This window comes from Capra hircus, chromosome 3, assembly GCF_001704415.2.
Source record: "Capra hircus breed San Clemente chromosome 3, ASM170441v1, whole genome shotgun sequence".
In the NCBI taxonomy this organism is placed as follows: Eukaryota; Metazoa; Chordata; class Mammalia; order Artiodactyla; family Bovidae; genus Capra; species Capra hircus.
Window position 1 is genome coordinate 90,726,213 of NC_030810.1, and position 26,478 is coordinate 90,752,690.

Sequence of the window (26,478 nt, forward strand, 5' to 3'; positions counted from 1 at the left end):
GTTTTTCGAATGTTGAATTTTAGCAGAATTATGTCAAAGTGAAATTACCATGGAGCTTGTTATGTCAAATACATTTTCCTATGATAAGTAAAAGTGAGCATTGTGTATTGTCTCTAAAGATCTTAATCTAACCATTTTAATTTAAAAAGCGATTTATTTAGAATGTTATCTTATGTATTTATAAAATACGCCTATTCTAAGGGAATGAAGATCTAAGAATTCTTGTAAATGCTTATATGTAAATGGAAATAGACAATGCAGGAAGCAGCTAAATAATTTTTGAGTATATACTATCTCCAAATTTTATTTCTTCAGAGGAATGAATAATAGTTTGTTTTCTCCATTATTATTATGAGCACCACATAATTATAGGAGAAAAAAGGGAGAAGTGTTGATGCTTTCTGACTTAACCCTAATCCTGTTTATGTAAACAGAAACAAAAGCATCAGGAATTTTTCTTTTAAAATGTAATCTTGAGTGCCAGAAAGTTGTTCTAGAGGTATGTCTTTTGGGCTTTTCTATGAACTTTTGGAGGGTAGGGTGAGATGGAAATGAGATTTCTTAAGAATAATGCCATTACTTTGGAGGCTTGAGATCTGGTTCATAACTTAAAGTACGATTGAATTTCTCATAATTAATAATCTTTTGCTTCCTTATCCCATGAGGGAAGCCTATATTAACCATGGGATAGAAGTAATTATTGGAAAACACAGTCCAAAGTAAAAATCTTGATGATTTCTCTTAAATTTCTTTTGTCATTACTTTTTATGGAAATGTGTTAAATCTTTAATAATGTTCCTTATCCCAAAATAATGTTGCCACTGTCTGATGTAGCATGTTTGTGTCAGGGTCTTCAAGACCACTTATAGGTTTGGTGATTTGTTGGGAGGACTCTCAAGACCGAGTATAGAGTCCAGCTCAGAGCTATAAATTTCCTTCTGCAAAAAAGGAAGGGTACATGGTTCAGAGACTGAGGAAACTTGGTTCAAGCTCCCGATGGAATCACACTGGATGCCCTTAATTTCTCTAGCACTGAGTTGTGACAACATGTGTGAACTATTGTATACCAGGGAAGCTCTTTAGATTTTCTTCTTTTTTTTTTTTTTTAATTTTAATTATTTATTTGGCTGCGCCAGGTCTTAGTTGCAGCATGTGGGATCTAGTTCCCTGACCAGGGATCAAACCTGTGCCCTCTCCATTGGCAGCACAGAGTCTTAGCCACTGGACCACCAAGGAAGTCCCAGCTCTTTAGATTTTCAATGCCTGGTTTTTATGGCAGCTGGTCACATAGGCATCCTCTGCCAAACACCTACCAGAATTCTAGACTCCAAAAGGAAAAGCAGTAATTCACTGTGTACCACATTTTTTTTTTTTTAAACAGTTTAGACACAGTGAGGCATTCTTATCAGGGAATTGTGGATACCCTCTTGACATCCAAGTTCCCAAAAGAACTTGGGAACAGTTTTCTAAGGATAGCAGTCTAAGATCTGCTATATTATTAACTCTCTTCTGCACACGTGCAGTGTAACGTGAGTGGTTGTAGGTAAATTTTGTCTATCATAATCATTATTGCTTTGAAAGATGATAGTAAATTCATGCCTGTTTTATGATAGCTAATATCTGTGGTTTGAAACATGGTCAATTCAGACTTCAACGATTCAACTTTTAGATCTGATGTTGTATTTTTAATACATAAAAATGATATGTTACAAAATGATCACAATATGAATCAGTATATTGAGACTTCATTATCCTAGTTCTTCATGCATAAGTTCCATGCACATGTGTAAGTTCCGCAAATGTATGAATGCCTATTGGGTACCTATTTTCGGTATTTGGGCTATAGAAACGAACCATCAGGCATGGTTCCTGCCCTGAAGGAGTCCATGTTCTAGCAAAGGTGATAGAAATGTAAACAAATAAACATAGGTAATGTTATTTTATTATATTTCATAAGAGATTTTAAAATATGTTTCCTTATGCTACTGTTTATGTGTCTGTGTATTCTTATAGACACTACTGTGTAGTCTTAAGATTGTTATTAAAAAAAAAATTTTTAGTGTCCTGTTCTGAGTTTGGATTTTTGTGCTAGAGAAGGAGGGACTATATTTATTTGTTTGTTTTTTTGTTTGTTTGTTTGTTTGACTATATTTAATTATATAGTTTTAGGGGGTGATAAACCACTGTACTGGAACCTATTTATGTTCTGCCTGCTTACTAACATTTTAATAACTAATAATTTTAGTAATTTTAGCTTAACATTTTTGTGTCCAGGGCTAACCAGGTATCTCTTGCACCTGTTGCATTGGCCAGCAGATTCTTTACCACTGAGCCACTTGTGAAGCAATATCCAATACTAGTCATAATTAAATTTTGATTTTATACAAACTTTTATATGAAAAGAAGTCAGTTATCATTGTTTTCTGTTTCAGCCTGTTATTCCACCTCCATGTTATTCCACCTCCATGTCATCAGCCTTTTATTCCACCTCTACTCCTGCATTGAAAGTGAAAGTCACTCAGTCTTGTCCAACTCTTTGGTTCCATGGACCGTAGCCCACCAGGGTCCTCTGTCCATGGAGTTCTCAAGAGTACTGGAGTGGGTTGCCATTTCCTTCTCCAGGACGTGTTCCTGACCCAGGGATTGAACCCGGGTCTCCTGCCTTGCAGGCAGATTCTTTACCATTTGAGCCACTAGGGAAGCCCTGGTTTTAATCAGTTTTGCTTTCTCTCCTATCATTTCTCTTTTCAATTTTACCACCTTAATATAATAGGCTTAGAATTTGTCTCCAGTCTGTGTTTCTCTTAAAAAAAATGGTTGTTCCAGTCTGTTTTCTAACTGGATGTCAGAGTCTTCTGTTATGTCTGTAGCTGCACAAAAGTACACAAGATGGAAAACCAGGAAGCATGGACTCTGGATTTGAACTTTATTGTCTCTTTTTTTCCTTTAAATTCCTGCAGTGCCATATGTGCATCTCTTGGTTTATTGTATATTTCTTCATAGTTGCTTGTGTGCTTATCTTCACCTTCTGTCCTCTAAGAGCCTGTTTTGTGTGTTTATTTTTTATTTTTTGGCCACATAGATACAGCTAGTTTTAACTTAGGGTAAATTACTTAAATGTCTTAATGCCTTAGGCTACTCATTTATAAAATAGGGATGATACTAGTAAGTCCTATAGTCTTAACTGCCGTCACAGGTGTCCTATGATGACTAAGTGAGTTAATAATGTAAATATTTTAGAATGGTGTCCAGCCCATATTAATTACTCAGTAAATGTTATTTATTCCCAACTTTTTTTAAGTTGAAACCTAAAAAAACAGAAAAAGAAGAGTCAATGAGTATTTGCTTTTCACTTAATTTTTAACCTATCCCAAATTTGCATTTTCTTTCTTCTGTGTGTATATGTATTTTTTTAGGTAAATTACTTGAAAGCAAGTGGCATGCATCATTGATACTCATGATATTTCACCATATACCTCCTAAGAATAAGTACATTTTCCTGCATAATCACAATACCATTTTTATAGTCAAGAAATGTAAGAACGAGAAAAGTACTTAACATATAGGCTATGTTCAGATTTCCCCAGTTGCTCCAAAAATGTCCTTTTAGCATTTTTCTTTTCCTTTTCTTTCTGTCGTTTTGAAAATCTAGAGTCCAGGCAGGAATCATTTGCTTTACTTGTTCTGACTCTTCAGACTGCTAATTTGAAGCAGCCTTACTGCTCTTTCTTGCATTTCTTTTTCTTTTCATTCTTTTTCTCTCTTTTTTGTTCCTTTTCGTGACACTGACATTTTTGAAAAGTCTAGGGTCATTGCCTTTTAAAATGTTCTTTTGAAAACTGCATATAGAGATTAAAAGATAGCACGATTTTGTTAAGCTGTATTTTATCTTTATAATTTTAACTATTATAGTTCCAAGTTTTGAGAAGATAAATGAATAATGGAGATAATGTGAGTAATGTGGATGGTTATTAACAATAAATGTTTTGAGTAGAATATTCCAGAAGATAAGATTTATAAAGAAAAATACAATTAGACCAAGAAGGTCATTTTATTTGACAAAGGCTTTAAGTTGTTCTATTGCATTTTGTTAATTCTTCAGTATTTTTCAAGCTTTTGCTTTTGGTACGTTGTCCCTGTTCTCCTAAATGCTCTCAGTCTAGGGAGTGAGACAGACAAGTAATAGACTGTTATAATTCAGTGTGAAACATATGGGTATATATATTTGATAAAAATATTATGGGGCCCTAAGGAATCAAATCAGAGAACCCTACTCCAGTACTCTTGCCTGGAAAATCCCATGGATGGAGGAGCCTGGTAGGCTGCAGTCCATGGGGTTGCTAAGAGTCGGACACGACTGAGCGACTTCACTTTGACTTTTCACTTTCATGCATTGGAGAAGGAAATGGCAACCCACTCCAGTGTTCTTGGCTTGAGAATCCCAGGGACGGGGGAGCCTGGTGGGCTGCTGTCTATGGGGTCACACAGAGTCGAACATGACTGAAGCGACTTAGCAGCAAGGAATCAAATACTGCCCAACTACTAAGGCAAGTAACTTAGGAGTTGGGAGATCAGGAAAGCTCTTCAAAGAAATGACATCCATGTCCATGAATGTAGATATAAAGGTTATTTAAGAAATAGGCAGATCAGAGGTTGGAGGAAGAGTATTTCAGCTAGAAAAAGTGACATTTGAGGAATGTAGGAATTACAATGGTAATAGAGTATGGAGAGGAAACTAGAAAGGAATTGAGGGTGGAAAGGAGGCTAAAGAAGAAAGCGGGAGGCTCTGTTAATCCCATTAATGGATTTGAATGCTATTCAGAGTTCAGTTAGAAACCGTTAAGTTTCTGTGTGAAAGCAGAGGTGTGATGTATCAGCTTTGTACTTCAGGAAAACTATCCTGGCTGCTACATTGGGGAACAGGAATCCAGGGAAGAAGCTATTGGCTTCATCAGACAAAAGATGGTGGTGACCTGCGTTAGGACAGTGGTTGTTAAAGTGAAGAGAATTGAATGAGTTTGAGAAATATTCAGAAGGTGAAATCAAATACTATTTGGTGATTGAGAGGGAGGTATAGTGTTCTTACCTGGAGAATCCCAGGGATGGAGGAGCCTGGTAGGCTGCCGTCTATGGGGTCGCACAGAGTCAGACACGACTGAGGTGACTTAGCAGCAGCAGCAGCAGCAGCATAGTGTATTAGTTAAAGAAAACGGACTCTAGAGCCCAAACACTCAGGCTCAGATCCTAACTCTACCACTTAGTATCTTTGTTCAGTTCAGTTCAGTTGCTCAGTCATGTCCTACTCTTTGCGACCCCATGAATTGCAGCACACCAGGCCTCCCTGTCCATCACCATCTCCCAGAGTTCACTCAAACTCTTGTCCATCGAGTCAGTGATGCCATCCAGCCATCTCATCCTCGGTCATCCCCTTCTCCTCCTGCCCCCAATTCCTCCCAGCATCAGGGTCTTTTCCAATGAGTCAACTCTTCACATGAGGTGGCCAAAGTACTGGAGTTTCAGCTTTAGCATCATTCCTTCCAAAGAAATCCCAGGGCTGATCTCCTTCAGAATGGACTGGTTGGATCTCCTTGCAGTCCAAGGGACTCTCAAGAGTCTTCTCCAACACCACAGTGCAAAAGCATCAATTCTTCGGCACTCAGCTTTCTTCACAGTCCATCTCTCATATCCATACATGACCACAGGAAAAACCATAGCCTTGACTAGGCGGACTTTAGTCGGCAAAGTAATGTCTCTGCTTTTGAATATGCTATCTAGGTTGGTCATGACTTTTCTTCCAAGGAGTAAGCGTCTTAAGATTTCATGGCTGCAGTCACCATCTGCAGTGATTTTGGAGCCCCCCAAAATAAAGTCTGACACTGTTTCCACTGTTTCCTCTTTCCTCATCTATTTCCCGTGAAGTGATGGGACCGGATGCCATGATCTTAGTTTTCTGAATGTTGAGCTTTAAGCCAACTTTTTCACTCTCCTCTTTCACTTTCATCAAGAGGCTTTTTAGTTCCTCTTCACTTTCTGCCATAAGGATGTTGTCATCTGCGTATCTGAGGTTATTGATATTTCTCCCGGCAATGTTGATTCCAGCTTGTGCTTCTTCCAGCCCAGCGATTCTCATGATGTACTCTGCATATAAGTTAAATAAGTAGGGTGACAATAGACAGCTCCTAGCATCCTTCAAAATTTGATTCTTTTTTCTAAGTGTCCATTTCCTATGTTTTATTGTTGTATAGTTAATGACCTTAACCACCATTTCCATGCACTCTTCCTTAAATAACGGTTTTTAAAGCTTTGTGCATTACTAGTCATTGTTCGAGGCTAATTCTGGCTGTCTGCAAGTGTTTTTGTGTCTGATTAACTCATCTAAAACCCCCCACCAGGGAAAAAGATAACCTAGAAAAGAGAAATAGCTTACAGCTGTCATTGTTTATTTGGAATCTATTGTTTAAATGCAGGAGCAGGTAATATAACACGGGGGCTAGAGACAAACTGCTCAAATGAAATTTGGACCATTTCAGAACATTACAGATTTAACTTCTGAAATGAATGTGTAGAACTGAATCCATGTATATCAGAGGCCCAACTGGGAGTTCTTCAAATCAACTTCATGTGTAGTTCATTGTTCGAAAAATAAGTAATAAAAGTATTGAATTTGAAACTTACATATATGTTATTAAAGCTCAACAACAACCACAACAATTATTTAAAATTTGGAAAAACTAAAAATTTTTTTCAGAGAACATTTTATTGTTGACATTTAGAAAAATTGTCATCACATGATGGTAAGGAGCAGATTAAGTTTTAGTTTATAAATTCTCTGTGGACAGTGTACCTCCTTATTCTGGGCATCGGACATGGTCTGTTTCCATCACCCCCTCTTGGTATGCTCTGCACCCATCAACACTTTATACTAGTGCTTTTTCTTCACAACCTCAACAACGGTGTTGATTTATTTTATTGGTTGATGGGTGAGAAGTGGTATCTGTGTTGTTTTGATTCAGTTCAGTTCAGTTCAGTTCAGTTGCTCAGTCATGTCCGACTCTTTGCGACCCCATGAATTGCAGCACACCAGGCCTCCCTGTCCATCACCAGCTCCTGGAGTTCACTCACACTCACGTCCATCGAGTCAGCGAGGCCATCCAGCCATCTCATCCTCGGTCGTCCCCTTCTCCTCCTGCCCCCAATCCCTCCTAGCATCAAAGTCTTTTCCAGTGAGCCAACTCTTCTCATGAGGTGGCCAAAGTACTGGAGTTTCAGCTTTAGCAAGATTCCTTCCAAAGAAATCCCAGGGCTGATCTCCTTCAGAATGGACTGGTTGGATCTCCCTGCAGTCCAAGGGACTCTCAAGAGTCTTCTCCAACACCACAGTTTAAAAGCATCAATTCTTTGGCGCTTAGCTTTCTTCACAGTCCAACTCTCATATCCATACATGACCACAGGAAAAACCATAGCCTTGACTAGACGGACCTTAATCGGCAAAGTAATGTCTCTGCTTTTGAATATGCTATCTAGGTTGGTCATGACTTTTCTTCCAAGGAGTAAGCGTCTTTTAATTTCATGTTTTGATTAGTATTTATCATATTAGTGAAGTTGAAGTTATTATGAGCGAAATTGAGTATCTTTTTTCGATGTTTACAGGTCATTGCGTTTCTTTGGACTGTCTAGTCATTAATTTTTGCCTTTTTCTTTTCTAGTGGTTTTTCATCCTCTCTTTTCATTATATAAAAAATTAAGTACATTTTAACAAATGTGTGTTGGAAGAAAAAAAGGAGAAAGCAGGGCACTATCACTGACTAAACTGACTATGCTTTGGGGAAGCCTTATAATACATAACATGATATTAACAGAAACCTCTGTTTCCCCCTTTAAGGTGACTGATGAGTATTGCAGCTATATTGAGGTACTAAAATAACCTCCTACATAGTTACCTGGTAAACCTATGACTGGTGAAGCAATGTTTTTCAAACTGGACTCAGCAGTCTTATCTGTTTTTGTACATTTAAATTCCTCATAAAATTTCTTTGAAGATACAATTCTGCTCTTATAGAATTTTTTTTTAAACCTCTGCTATAAAGTGTTTTTATTGTTCAATGACAGACACATAATTATAACTCAGACAATTAGCAATCATTAATTTAACAAATGAAATCAGTTAAATTGGTTCTTCACTTAATTGACTAGGTAATTTGATTAAAATTATTATCACATAAATGTAGCCTTACTGCTTAAAGATTTTCGTACTTTGTAAGAAAAATTATGTATTTCATTTTTGTAGAGTCAACTGTGAATCGTTTTATATGTCAGTTTTTCATAAAATTTTTGTATTATAAATGTACATAGCTGCTCAGAAATATAAATGAACATTAAACTTTATTTCCATGTCTTCAAATTCCCTTTCATCAGTATTAATGTGTATATCTTTGTCTTTGTAGTTATGAATAAAATATACCTATGTTTTGTGTTGGGAGTTTGCTGCTGCTGCTGCTAAGTCACCTCAGTCGTGTCTGACTCTGTGCACCCTCACTGACGGCAGCCCACCAGGCTCCGCCGTCCCTGGGATTCTCCAGGCAAGAACACTGGAGTGGGTTGCCATTTCCTTCTCCAATGGGAGTTTTCTAGTTTTGTTTTGAGTTGTAAAAATAGTCACAACATTTAAGAAAAAATTTAAGCTGAGGCATAGTAACCCATGATCTTATCACTAGCAAATATTTAATTTTTGCCAATTCATCTTATTTTTTTAGGATCTTGTCTAAAATCCTTACATCTGACTCTTCAAAAACCCTTAATAACTAAGAATACTTTTTAGTGGTACTTTTTGTCATCTACTAGTCCTTCTTTTAAATAGAATAGTTTTCTTCAATAGCAGCAAAAGTGCTCTGTGGTTTTGAATTTTATTTTTAAAATTTAATAAATAATTATGTGAAGTTTACTGAGGTTAAGGTACAAATGAATCATGTTATTTCTTGAGAGTTTAATTCTGTGTATTTTAGAAGTGCCTCATAATGTGAGTAGGCGATATAATCATATAATATATGAAGGTGTATGTTTTTGAGGAGCTTCTAAGAATTGATGTTAGTCTTGAACTTACCAGAAAGTTTTTCCAACCTAATTGTGATTAATTTATATTTCTCTGTGAAGCATTCGTTTCTGACTTTCCACCATGAAAAACAGGGTAGCTTGGATGGTGCCTGCTTCCCGTATCTGTTGGTCTTGTTACCTTGCCTGTATATCATTTCTTTCTTGTGTGTCATCTGTTTATTTTTATCATAGTAACAGTATTATATAGTATTTGCATATAGCAGCTTTAAAGTACAGTACTTTTTTTAGCTTCAGTCATAGAACTCTGGATCATTCATTGCTTGCTGAAGAAAAGGTAGTTAAATGGAAAAAATAAAAATAAAAAACACTTTAAAAATTTTTTTAAACCGCCACTGCCGCCACAAGTCTGAAAGACTTTTTGTTGCTAAGCAGATGGAGCATGGGTATTATATCATGGTTTTTTTACCGTGGAGTTATCATCTTAAACTCTCTTGATTTTGACTCCTAAAATAATATCTGGTCTTCTTTTGGGAAACCTAAGGAAATACCTAAAGAATTTAAATTTGTATTTTTATGTTGCTGTTGTTTTTCTTTCTTTTTCTTCTTTTTGAGACATGGTAAACCTTTCCATTTCTAACTTCTCTCCTTTAAAATTTTTCACTTTCCTTCAGCTGCACTATTTGTTTATTTATTATTTATTTCATTCTCCTTTTTCCTTCAAGGATTCCTGTCATTTAAGTCTAAATTAGAGCACTCTGCAAATCTGTGAGCATTCACTTCTTTGGTTAGATTCTCATTTTCAACTTATGCTTCTTGAGTTGCCTCCTGCGTCACCAACCCCACTTTCTGCATTGGTCCTTCTAATCCTGCTCGAGTGCCAGTATTAATGGGTTTGTGGTTACATTTATTCTGCGCTGGTCTTGGTGCCCTCCACTTGTTCTCCTTGTCTCATAGTCCGCAGTGTTGCCAGAGTTATCCGTCTGAAACGCAAGTCTGGCTGTGTTAAGTGAAAGTTGCTCAGTCGTGTCCCACTCTTTGCAACCCCATGAAATATAGAGTCCATGGAATTCTCCAGACCAGAATACTGGAGTGCGTAGCCGTTCTCTTCTCCAGGGGATCTTCCCAACTCAGGAATCAAACGCATGTCTCCCACATTGCAGGCGAGTTCTTTACCAGCTGAGCCACCAGGGAAGCCCAAGAATACTGGAGTGCGTAGCCGTTCTCTTCTCCAGGGAATCTTCCTGACCCAGAAATCGAACTGGGGTCTCCTGAATTGCAGACAAATTCCTTACCAGCTGAGCTGCCAGGGAAGCTCAGCTGTGTCATTCCCCTGGTAATGAAAATCTTAGTAACTTCTTCACTACAGAGTTATGTTCTAACCCTTTAGTGACATAAGTAAAGCCTTCTGTTACCTGAGCTCCTGCCCCTCTCTAGTCTTATAATCCACCACCACCCTGCCACTGTGCTCTTCCCCTTACCTGAAATGCCCATGATAGTCCCAATCCTGTCCTCTCCATCCAAACTTCAGCCTAGATTAACTGGTTTTCCCCACTAAACATAGTTATTTATTTTCTTTTTAGCTACATGCTCTCACATACCTTGTACATGCTTTTTCACTGGTTTTAGTAGTTGTTTATACTTATCTGTGACACCCCAACACCAGGGCAGGTACTATATTACGATATTTATAGCTTCAACACTAGCATAGTGCCTGGCATTTTGTTTTATTACCCTCCTGTCTTTTGGTTTTGTTTACTTTAAGGGAGAGGCTGAGCTCTATCATATAATCTTTCTATTCTTTTTTTCTTTTTTATGGGAAAATATTTTCAGTGGAGTCATGCTATAAAAAATTGTTTTTCTCCAGTCAGTGTTTTCATGTACATAATTTACTAATCCTGAAGATGTGGCCTTACAGTTGTTCAGTCGTGTCTGACTCTTTGCAACCCCACAAACTGCAGCTCATCAGGTCTCCTTGTCCTTCAGTATCTCCCAGAATTTGCTCAAACTCATGTCCATTGAGTCAGTGATGTTATCTAACCATCTCATCCTCTGCCGCCCCCATCTTCTTCCGCCTTCAATCTTTTCCAGCATCAGGGTCTTTTCCAGTGAGTCGGCTCTTTGTATCAGGTGGCCAAAATATTGGAGCTTCAGCTTCAGCATCAGTCCTTCCAATGAATATTCAAGGTTGATTTCCTTTGGGATTAACTGGTTTGATCTCCTTGCAGTCCAGGGGACTCTCAAGAGTCTTCTCCAGCTCTACAATTTGAAGATATAAATTCTTTGTGCTCAGCCTTCTTTATGGTCCAGCTCTCACATCTGTACATGACTACTTGAAAAACTGTAGCTTTGACTAGATGGACATTTGTTGGCAAAGTTATGTCTCTGCTTTTTAATACGTTGTCTAAGTTTGTCATAGCTTTTCTTTCAAGGAGCAAATGTCTTTTAATTTTGTCTTACAGTAACTTGTCCAAACTCACATTATAGTACTTAATCCCTGGATCAGGGTTTAGGAACTAGTTTTGGGAGTGACTTGTTAAACACGGAGTCACTACTGATTTCAGTAATCAAATTACAGGCTTAGGTCAAGCAGGACTGACTTCTCTAGCCTAATTGTTTGGTTTCAAGCCTGGGGTAGTGGTCCAGTTCTGACTATGTGTTCCTAGTTAGGCATCCCTGAAATTTGAAAGCTAAGTGTTCTTTTCCTGTTTTTATTTTACCTCCAAGATTATATTTTGCTCCAAATCTTAATGAGAAAAAGAGAAAAATGCTTTATAGATTGCTAAAAATATGGCATGCTGTTGTTGTCGTCTTAAATCTCTCAAACAATATAGAATATTACCAAGTTGAGGGTAAAATTCTTCAACATCTTGTCACTCAGAGATGAGCATATTTAGAATATATTCTTGCATAAATACATATAGGAAAAGTGTACCAATTTCATAAATGACATCTTGCACTGAAAGTTCCCTTCTGTATCTCCCTCTTGATTTTCCAGGCAAGAATACTGGAGTGGGTTGCCGTTTCCTTCTCTAGGGGATCTTTCCTACCCAGAGATTGAATCTGGGTCTCCTGCATAGCAGGCGGATTCTTTACCAACTAAGCCACCAGGGAAGCCCTTTTTTTATTCAACAACATGTTAAAACATACCTCAGTAATTGAAGATGTATTTTATCATTTATAATTTACTCACCAGTTGTAGTTGGACATTTAAATTCCGTATAAATAATGCTGTGATAAGCATCCATCTTTCATGTTTTGTTTTTTTTTGTACATTTTTGTGTGACTATAACTTCAGTAGAACTCTTCTGTCAGAAGACATGCAAGTATATGTTAATAGATATTGCCATAATGCCTTCCAGAAAAGTTGTTCCAACTTATATCACTCCACATCTCTACCAAGGCCAGATTTTTATTGTGAGTTAAAGACTCCCAATTTACAGCTCTAAATTCAGATCCATTAATATTTTCATATGGTATCTGTCTCACTGCCACCTCAAATAACATGAGATGTTATTATACTGATTTCCTGCCTCAATTCTCAAAATCTGTTTCTTCCCCTTTCTATTTCTTTTCTTTAAATGGAACTTAAATTTCCTGGTTTTTCAAGTTAGAAGTCTGGTGTGATCTTTACTGTTGTCTCTTTTTCCCCTGAATCTTCCTATCAAATATATTGCTAAGGCTAATAGATTCTATTTATAATATCATGAATATCCAGATAGGAGAAGGTCCTATAGTTAAGTTTATGCTGTCCCACAGTTTTTTAAAAAGACACTTAAAAAAACACATACTGTTTTGATTAGGCAGTGTGAATGTAAGCTTTTAGGGATATAATCAGATTTCTACCTCTAAAATTTAATTAACATATATTTAAAATGAAATTTAGAAATACTGTTTTCCCACTATTTCATGTAAAAATTTTGTTCAAACTCTTCAACTTACATCTTTAGTATTTTGTCAGCACTGGAATAAGTCACCTAACAATTTCCTAGCTCACTTCCTCCTCTCTTCCATCTAAGTTGCTTGAGACATTGTAGTTTTTAAATCCATATATAATGCTGTCCCAGCCACAAGTACAATTCAAGAAAAATGTTGGCGTATGTTCATGATCTCATAACCTAAGTACGGACTGAACTGCTTTTTTCAAAAAGTGATCACCAGGAAATTCCCTGGTGGTCCAGTGGTTAAGTCTCTGCACTTTCACTGTCAAAGGCACAGGTTCAATCCCTGGTGGGGAAACTAAGATCCTACAAGCTGTGTGGCACGACCAGAAAAAGGAACTGTGGACACTTACTACCTTTAAAACAAACGAGTAAAACCTGGTCATTGAAAGATTGTTTAACAGTGACATTGTCACAGGCAGTTGTGAAGTAATCTCCCAAGAAAAAATACTGAATCTTCTCACGTTATTTGCTCCCCGCTACCCGCTGCCCCTAACCCCCAGCAATTGTGTTAAATTACCTCTTGAACTGTTTTGTTAGTTCAGGCTAACATGTTTTTTTCAGACAGTACCTTGTATTTTTCAAAATAAGATAACATAGATCACTCTGTAATCTGAGACTTTGTAAGGCTCAAATATCAGATGACAACCTCTTCTAGAAGGATAGTGTTTGGTATTGAAAATTTTACATATATATGGGCATGTACTGCTGCTGCTGCTGCTAAGTCGCTTCAGTTGTGTCCAACTCTGTGCAACCCTATAGACGGCAGTCCGCCAGGCTCCCCCGTCCCTGGGATTCTCCAGGCAAGAACACTGCAGTGGGTTGCCATTTCCTTCCAATGCATGAAAGTGAAAAGTCAAAGTGAAGTTGCTCAGTCATGGCTGACTCTTCGTGACCCCATGGGCGTGTACAGTGAATCTCAAATCCATCTACTTTTCCACTACGAATACTGACCTGTACAGTGGCCCTCAGATTTTAACTGCATGCCTCATAGCTATTCTTGGCTCCCTCCTCTGTTTATTCTATACACAGAGAAGTTACCTTTTCATGGTGTCAGTCTGTTAATGCTTTTTATTGACTATTGTTCCTGTTTACCTGGATAACCCTTACTGTTCCCTTAGCATATGAACTCTCCAGCTTGATGTAGAAGCATTTACCCTCTATTAATATTTAGTAATTCTAATATCCTGGGGTTAGGGAGTTAATGCCAAGGACAGCTACGTTTTGGGAGTTTTGTTTCTGTTTCTCTCTGAATGCTTGTATCTCCTGCTTCTAGGGATTGGGAACAGCAGTTCATACACCCTTTATTTTGTAGATAAATATATACATTCAATGTATCAACATTTTGTACTTAAAAGAGTCTGCAAAATGTGCTGAGTTTAAAAGCTAGGGTGTTATGTGTCAGCTTTTGGCATTTTATCAGTGTGATCCAAAATGTTTTATAGTCTTTGGAGTTGATATTTCAGTGGACAAAGAGTAATTTTTTTTCTTCTGTTTTTGATTATTTTTCTTTGTTTTGTTCTGTATTAGAGAGCCTTTTATAAAAATGATTTATGTTGTCATATTGCCTAGACAACTCCCTCTCAATTCTTAGACCTAAATTCAGGACTATCAATCTGATCAGGCCATTTAATACTATATTAATTCAATAATAATTGTGGTTTTTACTGTGTAGTTTCATAGTATTCAATAATGATATTGGAATTTATAGAAATTCCCATTGCCTTTTGAAACAGATTCTTTTCTTGCTGTTGGTTTAGTTTAGGGGTACGAATTCCCTCCTTCCCTTACTTCCTCCCTTCCCATCCTTCCTCCTTCACCTCCCCACCCTACCCTGCCCTTTTTTTGGTGTTCTTTTGTTTGTTCAGTTCAGTCACTCAGTCGTATCTGACTCTTTGCAACCCCATGGACTGCAGTGCACCAGGCTTCCCTGTCCGTCACCAACTCCCGGAGTTTACTCAGACTCATGTCCATTGAATTGGTGATGCCATCCAACCATCTCATCCTCTGTCGTCCCCTTCTCCTCCTGCCTTCAATCTTTCCCAGCATCAGGGTCTTTTCCAGTGAGTCAGCTGTTCACATCAGGTGACCAAAGTATAGGAATTTCAGCTTCAACATAAGTCCTTCCAATGAATATTCAGGACTGATTTCCTTTAGGATTTTTTTTTTTTTAAGACCCTTTAAAAGGGAAATGGGAGACTGGAGATCTTCTGACAGTATCATTTATGTTGATGTTTTCTGAAAGGTCCTCATCTTTCAGCCTTATAGTTGAAGTGAGTTGGAGGGAGTGGAGGAATTTGGGGAAGGGGATATGCATAGAAATGGTCATTTATTTCTAAAATTGAAATTCTGACGTTTTTTGAAAGGATGACTTAAAAAGTCCTTTTAAGTATGTTCCTGATTTAAACATAGAGATTAGAAATGAAAATGAGAAATAGATTATTTTGTAATGAATATTGACTCCAGAGATTCAGATCACATTTGATGTTTAATATAATTTTTAGGACCTTTAAATTATCTACTTTAGAAAATTTCTAAGGATTGACTAGTATAAATCTATCTTTTTAAAAGCTGTCAGACAAATAGAAGCTATTAAATTCCTTCTTTAATAGTGGTTAATTCTATCAGCCTACTGCCCGAACCTGGAGGTTGAGATTGTTAACATAATGATGCATCTTGAAATACAATCTGAGTTCTCTGATAGTCATTTTCTTTTTCCCAATTAGACTTCTAATCAAGCACATCTGTATTCCTTTTCAGCTGTCTTTTTATTAGCTGTTATAATGAAACATCAGTAACAAATCTTCTACCTCAAGTCCTGGACATTCTGCTGAAGCATCTAACTTTGATTTACAAAGACCACTGAACCCAGTTATTCTGTTTTCAGGGAAATGACAGGGCACAATAGATGGCTTTGTACCGTCTTGTCAAAAGGATGAAGCATTAATACTATGATTCAGATATTGGTGTGCCATGCAGGCACTGGTTATCTGGCATTATGACAGGTTTGCTAATGATTCCTGATGTGAGTGCCATGAAGAAAAAAATTGTGAATAGCCTCAGGATAGCACTTGAGAAATACTGTTTTTCTTTAAGTACTGAATCTACATGATCCCATCAAATGAAAGCTTTGAAAAGAAAAAGACCCTCTTTTGATAATTTCTTATTTTTTCTACTCCTTTCTGCTAGAAAGGTTCGCCTTACTGTGCTCTTCCTGATACATGACTTTTAAAGGGAAAATTTGGTAATTTTGTTGTGTTTTTTTCTAGAATGTGGTTTTCATTTTATTTTTCAAATAGAGATTTTAGTATTCAATAGCTTATCAGTTGAGCATTTTAGTTAAAAATAAATGGTTGGAATTTAACCTTACTATGGAGAAAATACTATCAATACTTACTAACAATAAAGAACTAAAGGAAAACCTACACAAGTAGTGTCAGCTTTTACATAGAACTTTTCAAGTTTTTGTCATACTGCTCCACTAGGTCAGGCTTCTTTTTCCACAAATGACCTTTGAAGGTCACAGATTTTGAAAGTATGGTTTCTAGTTTTTTAAAGTTTTTCTCATTGTAGTAGTAGATTGTCATTGTAGAAAAATTTAAAAATTCAGAACCATGAAGATAAAAAAAATCGCCCAATAAATATATCTGCAAAAATATTTAAGTGTTGCTGTTTAATAAGTATGAGTTTATGTATGACCCTTACATTTAAAAAATTGCATATTCTCAGATACATACAATTTTGGGGGTCACACTGAATGTTCTGTCTTGTGCCCTGCTTTTTTCACTTAAAATACCTTATGAGCATTTGACCACATTGTTATAATCAAGACATTACTTTTAATAGTGCTGCTTAATGAAAGGATTTTTGTGAAGATTACAGTAAAAATGTTTTTCTCAGATGAATTCCATTTAAAACTCTTATCAGTATAGTAATCACATTATCAAGTGTCTTTTTGGTTGGATAACCAACAAGGTCCTACTATATAGTACGGGGAACTCTGCTCAATGTTATATGGCAGCCTGGATGGGAGGGGAGTTTAAGGGAGAATGGATACATGTATATATATGTATGGCTGAGTCCCTCAGCTGTCCACCTGAAACTATCACAGCATTGTTAATCGGCCATACTCCAACACAAAATAAAAGGTTTAATTTTCAAAAAGTATCATTTTGGAGTGTTTAAAGAATGTTTACTCAGTGCCGTGCTGGGTGTCTTGGAGGACAGATACATAAATGAACGAAGCTTCACACAAGCTTAAGATCCAGCGAGGCAGGCCAACATATACCCCACTGTTTGTAGCAAGAACCAGCAGGGAGGAGAGGGGAAAACAAGAGCTCCTTACTGTGGACCTCAGGGTTCTGTCTGGGTGTTGGCTTCAAAGAGTAGATGAACAGATGGTCAACGCGCAGGCCTTTTGCTCTAACCGTATTTATATGTGCACAGTGCTGTGGGGCTCCAGGTGGAGTAGATACAAAACTGAAACCAGTAGGGGAAAAAGCTGGGTGTGGAGGTTAGAAGGGTGGGACACGATGCCTCAGAGGTAAGAGAAATATAGACACAATAGCATTTTCCTCTGGGCCACCAACTTTTTATTTATAACTCAGGTCCCTGGCCATGCATCAGAATTTTTTTAGAGAAATGATTGTTATTTGGAAATACATTCTACACAGAAATACTTGTTTTACTTAAGCAAAAAATTTAAGCAAAAACACTGAAAAAAAAATTTTTTTTTCAGATAAGTATACAGCATTATAGTGGGTTTTATTTATACATAATGTGAATATAATGAAGCAGTTTCAATGCTGTATAATGTTGAATTCTACAAGTAGTAAATGGTGTTTGACTTTTGGGCTTCCCTGGTGGCTCAGGTGGTGAAGTATCCACCTGCAATGCAGGAGACCTGGATTCTATCCCGGTTGGGAAGATCCCCTGGAGGAGGGCATGGCAGCCCACTCCAATATTCTTGCCTGGAGAATCCCCATGGACGGAGGAACTAGGGATGAGTATATTTAGTTTGGTGTAGTTCAGGGATTTTTCAGATATATAGACTACCTAAACCAAAGAGTAGAGAAGGTGATGGCACCCTACTCCAGTACTCTTGCCTGGAAAATCCCATGGATGGAGAAGACTGGTAGGCTGCAGTCCATGGGGTCACGAAGAGTTGGACACGACTGAGTGACTTCACTTTTCAATTTCATGCATTGGGGAAGGATATGGCACCCCACTGCAGTGTTCTTGCCTGGAGAATCCCAGGGACGGGGGAGCCTGGTGGGCTGCCGTCTATGGGGTCACACAGAGTCGGACACAACTGAAGTGACTTAGCAGCAGCAGCAGCAGCAGCAAACCAAAGAGTTCTTTCTTTAGCTGTGCTCCCGGTTCTTCTGATGGTAAATGCATTAAAAATAATAATCAAGGAAGGAAGGAAAGAAAGGGAGGGAGAAAAGAAAACTTTTCTAGGGTGTGCTGGGCAAGGACCAAGTGTGCAGCAGCAAACTTGATGTTAAACTGTCAGTGATGTAGGACCCAGGGCAGTAGATGAATTCTGACCAATGTGCTTATGAGGACTGCTTCCAGGAACCAGTGGAGAATGGACATTCCCATTTTAATGTGTACTCCTGCCCTAGCTTGTAATACAGACAAAGAATGAGACCTCCAGCAGATGAAGACAAAACTGTATCTTCTCATTTATGTGTAGAATGTAATAGAGATAGAAACAGAAACTCATATTCTCATAGAAATAAAGAGAAGAATGGTGGTTTTCAGGGGCTGGATATAGGGAAAATGGGGAGATGTTGGTCAAAGGGTACAAACATACAGCCCTAAGGTGGCTAAGTGAAGAAGGCAATGGCAGCCCACTCCACTACTCTTGCCTGGAAAATCCCATGGACAGAGGAGCCTGGTAGGTTGCAGTCCATGGGGTCACTAGGAGTCAGACACGACTAAGCGACTTCACTTTCATTTTTCACTTTCATGCATTGGAGAAGGAAATGGCAACCCACTGCAGTGTTCTTGCCTGGAGAATCCCAGGGATGGAGGAGTCTGGTGGGCTGCCGTCTATGGGGTCGCACAGAGTCGGACACGACTGAAGCGACTTAGCAGCAGCAAGGTCACTAAGTTCTGGGGTTTTAATGTACAGCGTGATGACTGTAATACCAGATTACATGTGTCACAGTTGTTATATTAAATATTATCACTGTGCACTCATTAAATGGTAAGTATGTGAAAAAGTGGGGTTGCAGACTAACCTTGTTATGGTAATTGTCTAGCAATATATATATGCATCACGTTTCCCAGGTGGTGCTAGTGGTAGAGAACCTGCCTGCCAGTGCAGAAGATGTAAGAGATGTGGGTTCTATCCCTCGGATGGAAAGATCCCCTGGAGGAGGTCATGGCAGCCCACTCCAGTATTCTCACCTGGAGAATCCCTTGGACAGAAGAGCCTGGTGGGCTACAGTCCATAGGGATGAAAAGAGTCAGACATGACTGAAGTGACTTAGTGCCCATATACACGCATCAGATGGCCACATGTATACCTTAAACTTACATATATGTCAATAGTATCTTAAAAGGCTGAGGAAAAAAAGAATGTGCCCTCTGTGAGTGGGAGACTTTTTCTAACTACTGAGGTGGAAGCAGGTTCTGCAGAAGACAGCAACACTGCTTGATCTCGTCAGTCTGTGTTTTTTCATACTGTAACTCAGAAGGGTTCTGAAAACGGGCCAGAACACTGAAGTGGCTCAGGAGAGGTTCTCCAGAAGATCTAGTGCTTTTCAAATCTGGGACAGAATAAAAATTTAGTTATACAAATTATTTTAAAAATGCATTAGGTTCCACTTGCCTGTAATGAGAGTGGCATACGTAAACAGTTATATTGGTAAGGATCACCCAAGTTTATAATTGTGAATATGCTCTCACGGATAATAGAAATAACAAGGTGGCATTTGGACACAAGTATGAAATGTGGATGTGGCCAGTAAGAATATATCTGCAAGTTGTTGGCTTATAGCAATTATGAAGGGCCTAGGTGTCATACCTCAGTTAGTTGAAGTTCTTTTAAGTTACTGTTACAAGGTTCTGTTCAACCCGCTGGCCCTTGGAACTCTTGTCTCAGCTTGTGTGAGCTCTTCCTCACTTTCTAAGAACCAGCTATACTGGATTTGTCTCAGTTCCTGTCAGCACTGTGTTCTTTCCCACCTCAAGTAAATGCCTTCACATGTACCACTCACTCTACCAACACCCCCCTCCTTTTTTAAAATTTAGTCGTCTCCTATTTATCCTTCGGTTTTCAGCCCCAGTGCAATTCCTCAGTGACATCTTTGGAGATTCCCTAGACTTAGGATCTAGGCTCTAGATTCCCACAGTGGCTCAGCCATAATGCTCTCACGTCTGAAATTTCTTTCTCAGTGTTCATCATCCCTGTGAGACGTTTAGTTCCTTTGGGTGCACTCTCATTCAGCGCCTTACCCCTAAGAGCTTTAGGAAATCTCAGGGCTCAGTAAATCTTTTTTTTTTTTTTTTTTACACAATAAATGTGTCTGTTTTAGGAAAAGTGAGCTCTTATGAAAGACCGTTTTCTAAGCTTGTATTCTTATATCTTTATACACGAGAAAAAATTCAGCAAAAGATAGGTAGGTAGGTGGATGAATGGAAAAAAAGGGAGGGAGAGAGGTATTCTAGCACAGTGCTTATTGTTCAGATTCTAGAGCCAGATTAACTGGGTTCAGATCCCAGCTTGGCTACTTCGAGTGATACAACCTTGGCCAAGTCACTTCTCTATATACCTCCGCTCCCTACCTATAAAATAGTAATAATAATAACATTCCTTAAAATTTTCATGAGGCCTCAGTGAAAGCGTATACCTCCATGTGAGAGTGCGGGTTGCTCAGTCATAGCCAGTTCTTTGTGGCCCGTGGTCTGTACAGTCCGTGGAATTCTCCAGGCCAGAACACTGGAGCGGGTAGCCGTTCCCGTCTCCAGGGGGTCTGCCCAGCCCAGGGATGGGACCCAGGTCTCCTGCATTGCAGGTGGATTCTTTACCAGCTGAGCCACCACGGGAGAGGGAAGCATGTATGTACAGTATCATAATGATCAATATAAAATAGCAGTCCTAGTCATCATTGTTCCCTGTTTCTCATTTTCTTTTCATTCTTACATCTTCCATTCAGAAAAAGCAGAAAAAGGGTTTGGGTTTTTTTCCCCCACCTCTAGACTTGCTATCCCTGGTGGAACTAGAAGACAGTAGACTTTTAAAAATTTAGCCTCATTTTGTATTTCAGGATAGCTAGATACCATTTTATGAACACATTTAAACACATTAACAAAGAAAATAATTTGAGGAATTGGCATTAAAAACTATCATTAAAACTTGCTTTTAAAGACATGGAGCTTGCTGTATCAGTGAAGAATTTACTTTAGCATTTTGAGAGAGTCCAAATAAAGTTAATTTCATTATTTAAGAAGCACAGTTTGAAGTAAAGTTTTGTATAGACTACTGAATACTCTATTAGTTGAGTATTCTAAAATTTCATGTATTTGATGGTGGAGAGCGTGAAATAAACAATAAAAAATATAAAATTAAGCTGGTTCACACATTCTATGTGCTTGATCCTGGGATTAAATCTGTAAAACCACGGCTTTGCCCTTAAGATAGCTGAAAAACTTCTATGTTTAATAACTGCATAAGATATTTTTTAATAACTTTTGTGCTATAGAAGGTGTATTACTATGAAATGTATAGATACTGATTGTCTAGAGAAGATTACAGTTTCACAAACAAGTGGACTGCAGTTTGGCTCATTTTATCTTAGAAAATGCCTGACTTTAACCAAGGATCCAGTTTGGAATTAAGCTTATATGTGTCTTTTTCATTGATTTCATAGAGCTTAGGAGGTAGAGGAAGCAATGAAATGCTTTGCTCTTGAATCTGCATCTAATGGGAAGTGACTACTGAGTAACATCATTTGTGTTGAGCTAGTTGGATTGAACTGTTTGGAGAATTTCACCAGGCTATCTTACAGTCAGCACAGTAAAGAAGATGAGTGTGACATGGTTATGCCCGTACTTTGCCTCTGAGGAAAACAGATTTTTTTAAGTTTATGGCATCTATAGGTGTGATTCTAAGACTAGCAATTTCTAAAAGATAAGTTATGTGATGAGATTCTTATAAGTACAAAGGATGTTCTGAGCAGCTCAAGATTTTAAAAAGATGTATATGATTAATAATTAGATGGAACACATAATCACATTTGTAGAGTGCTAAGTAGACCAAGAAACATTGAAGAATTTCCTGAATTGCCAAAGCTCAAAAGGAGTTTAGATACTTTGGAGAGCTCAAAGAGCTTTTAATTTTGTGTTTGGAGCAAGAGCAATGAGAAGGAACAGATAGGCTTACTGTGAGAAGAGGTTATTGGTAGTTCTTTATAGGCAGAAATCAGTTCTATGTCATTCTACTTTGTGTCTGTAGTCTTGAACTTGAAGAATTACTTTTCCAACAGTAAAAGATAAACAACTTCAAGTGAGGAAAACTAAATTTTAGCAAGATGAAGAGATCATGAACATATCATTCACTTTAAATGAAACTAAATTTTCAAGACATAGTTGAGTTGCCCTCCCAGGAGTTAAAGGGACTCTCAGATGTGATCTCAGGGTTATTGTCAGTATTCTTTATGAAACCATGAATGTGGGAAGTACCAAGAGACTGAAGCGAGACAAATGTTCCAGTTTCCAAAAAGGCTTAGATTGTGAAAATGCAAGTCTACTTCCTTGACTTTAAGCTCTGACAACATTTGAAGAGATTGTAAACAATAAAATTAATAAAATATTGGAAGTGTTTAGAGAAGAATGGGATGATCTCCATGAATCAACTCAAATATATAAGAAATAGACCTGCCAAACTGACCTCATTTCTTTCTTCTTTTCAATTGTATAATTACTACTGGATTAGACAGTAGTAAAGAATTCTCATATCTTGACTTTGGCAAGTGATTGACAAAGTCTCCTAGACAATCTTTATGGAGAAGACAGTAAGATGTTGGCAATTGAACTGGTTTATAGCTGCTTGCATGGCCTATGCCAGCATGCCACAGTGTTTACCTAAATAATAACCAATGACCAATAACACTGATTCCTTAAAGAGTGAAGAAAGTAAAAGTGAAAGTCACTCAGTCATGTCTGGACTCTTTGTGACCCCGTGGACTAATACAGTCCATGGAATTCTCCAGGCCAAAATGCTGGAGTGGGTAGCCTTTCCCTTCTCCAGGTGATCTTCCCAACCCAGGGATCAAGCCCAGATCTCCCGCATTGTGAGCATATTCTTAACCAGCTGAGCCACAAGGGAAGAAGCCCAAGAATACTGGAGTGAGTAGCCTATCCCTTCTCCAGCGGATCTTCCCAACCCAGGAATTGAACGGGGGTCTCCTGCATTGCAGGCAGATTCTTTACCAACTGAGCCATCAGGGAAGCCCCCTAAAGAGTAATGGTAGTGAATATTAAATGGCATATATTCATAAAGTATGAATTTGAGTCATGAGTTCTTTTGATTATGGATTTATTCATGTGATTGAGAGTTCAGTTATAGACTTTTCCTCTCCTAAGCTGTATTTGTAAGATTTATAGATCTGTTTTTTAAGTTTCATAAATCAATTTGACTTATAAGTCACTTAAAAGTCAAAGAATAATCTTAACACTTTGAAGCAAAGGCTGAGTAAAAATGCAATTATGAACAGTCTTTTTTTCTCATTTGTTTAACTGCATTAATCCCAAATAGATGTTTTTCATACTCTTGAAATGACAAGTTGTGAAACTTTCTTAAAACAAAAGGCAGAAGTTCATATACAATTCAGTAATATAGATAATTTCTCCATTGTCTCTGTGAGCTAATGTTTCTGTTAGCCTTGTGGTAATTCCATAGTCACCTGCCTATTTAGGATATTTGTACTTTAAAAAAACAAAACAAAACAAATTTCCTGGAACTACATCAAAGAGGGAAGTGTAATATTCCATCCCCTTAACAAAAGTTTTTTTGGTTTCTTGAAATAAGGCCATTCACGATGACTGCTATATCCAATATATTTTATTATTAATTATTATTAATTTTAAAGAATGCCAATCTATATAATTAGTTAATCTTTTATCATTGACATTTTATTGATGTTTGTAATATTTTTTCCCAACATCAGAGAAATGTGATGACATCTTTGAATAGTTTTCATACTTTAAACAAAATATCCCATTTATGAAATTGTACTTCACCCTTTTCTTTGCAACTGTTCAACCCAGTGTTGCATCCAGAGTCCCCGTAGAGGTTGAGGGTGAAGATTAGGAAGCAGTTCTTACTCTGATAAATCTAGCTGTCATTCTTTAACTCTTTCTGCTTTACAGATTCTCTCAGTCTTAAGATTTTGTGGGCCCTTGAAACAGGAATTGAATTCATTTCCCCTGTTGAGAGCCCCTCATGCTGTAATTTGTGATTGATAATTTTTATTATGGTTTTGTCTTTAATTACATCTAATTCAGTGGCTGTTGTTTTTATAGATTGGTAGATTAAAACTCAATGTGAGTTTTTAGCATTTTATAGTTTTGTCTCTGAGTCATGCCATATTTTATAGTAAAGCTTCAAAAACGTTTTTAAACCTTGAATTTAAAAAATGTTTACTCAGATTGTCTTCTTTAATAACACAGGCATTATCCTTTATCTAGATTAAATCTATTTTTGAAAATATGTTGGATAGCAGGTTTTGAAGTCTATATAATTTATTTTAGGTTGAAAAAACTGATTCATTCTCTGTCTAGTCAAAACCCTAGCCAAACCTCCACAAACATCACTAAACACTTTCAAGCACTTATGTAACAATCCACCAAAGCTTTTGTATAATGATTATTACAATGTGATCAAAACACTTTTTACCTCGTTTTCAAAATACTTAATAAACTCGTGATTGGGTATGGTTTTGTTCAATAAGCAATGTGACTGTAGAGTACTGATTATGAATTGGGTTTTTCTTCTACCCAGCAATGAATAAGTACTATAATTTAAAAAATGAAATAATATGAACCCATCTGAATTGGACTTTGGTTGGTGGGGCCACTAAGTGTCCTGACAGAGGCAGCCTCAGAGCACAGATTGTTCAGTGTTATCCTTGTAAACATCCTTCAGGTTTTCTTCTTTGATCGCAAGGTTTCCCCCTTCCTCGGTATCTATTTTTAACAATGCGAAACAGGGACTTTTTGGTTTGTGTTTATTAGTTTAGAACATGAATGTTATCTCCAAACTTTAGAAGCACTCTGATTTTCTGCTTATTTTAGTACTCTCTCATACAGGTTATGTATATTTATTTATGTGAGAAAAGAGAGAATTAGAAATGCTATGTTATGAAATAACAGTTGAAAGAATGAACTGATCTGTAGTAACCTTTTGAATCATCTAATTTGGCCATGACTATATTGTTTGAAGGAAAGTGTATATTTTAATCAACTAGTCATTTCTTATTCAGTAACATAATCTGTTTTGTTTTAGCGTTGCTCTTTTTGAGTTACTGAAATTTTATCTAATGAAAAGTGTTTGTATTGCTTTGGTAATCATTTTAAGTTCAACCATTATTACAAATTCACTGCTACCAGATTTCTGCAGCTCCCTATTTTTCTGCTAATATTTCTTTGATACTCCTAATATTATTCTTTTTAATCTCCCATTTTCCCCACAAATAAGGAAGAAACCTTTCATTCTTACTCATTTACGTGGTATCTAGGAGGCAGACAGATGGACAGAGAATGCCTGTTGCATCTAGTGACAGGCAGAAGGTTCTGAATAGGACCCATTTGGCCTATCAGAGATGAGAAAGATGGACTTGTGGGCGGAACATAGTTTGAGAGGGGCAAGGGTGGATGAGTTTGGGTTCGAGATCATCAGAGCTGGAACATGTAGGGCTTGCTAGGCCCTGTTTAGAAGTTTGAATTATATTCCAAGAGTAGCAAGAAGTCATTAGGTGGCTCTAAACAGAGTAGCGATTATCTCACTTACATTTTAAAATCTCATTCTGGCTTCTTTGGGAATGGTGGAAGCAGGAGGAACCAAAAATGGGTACAGGGGAATGGATTAGAAGGCTTTTGCAGAATTCCAGGTGAGAAATCATGGTGGATTAGCTTAGGGTGGTAGCAATGGAAATAGAGAGAAGTAGGCAGTTACGGGATATGTGTTGGAGAACTGACAAACATGGCTAATTAATTGCATTGAGGGATAGAAGTAAAAAGAAGAAATTAAGGCTGACTTCTAGGTTTGGGGCTTGTTCTATTGGATTGTTGTTCTTGTTGTTCAGTGGACTGCAGCACGCCAGGCTTCCCTGTCCCTCACCATCTCCCAGAGTTTGCCCTAGTTCATGTCCATTGAATCAGTGATGCCATCCAACCATCTCATCCTCTGTCGCCTTCTCCTCCTTCTGCCTTCAATCTTTCCCAGCATCAGAGTCTTTTCCAGTTAATCAGCTGTTTG

The 26,478-nt window shown here is 37.7% G+C and overlaps 1 protein-coding gene across 2 annotated transcripts in view; it reads left to right on the forward strand.

Annotated features, from left to right (window-relative positions):
* The window catches only part of MAGI3 (membrane associated guanylate kinase, WW and PDZ domain containing 3), a 238,116-nt gene that overhangs the window by 99,619 nt on the left and 112,019 nt on the right, over positions 1 to 26,478 (forward strand). The window lies entirely within an intron of this gene.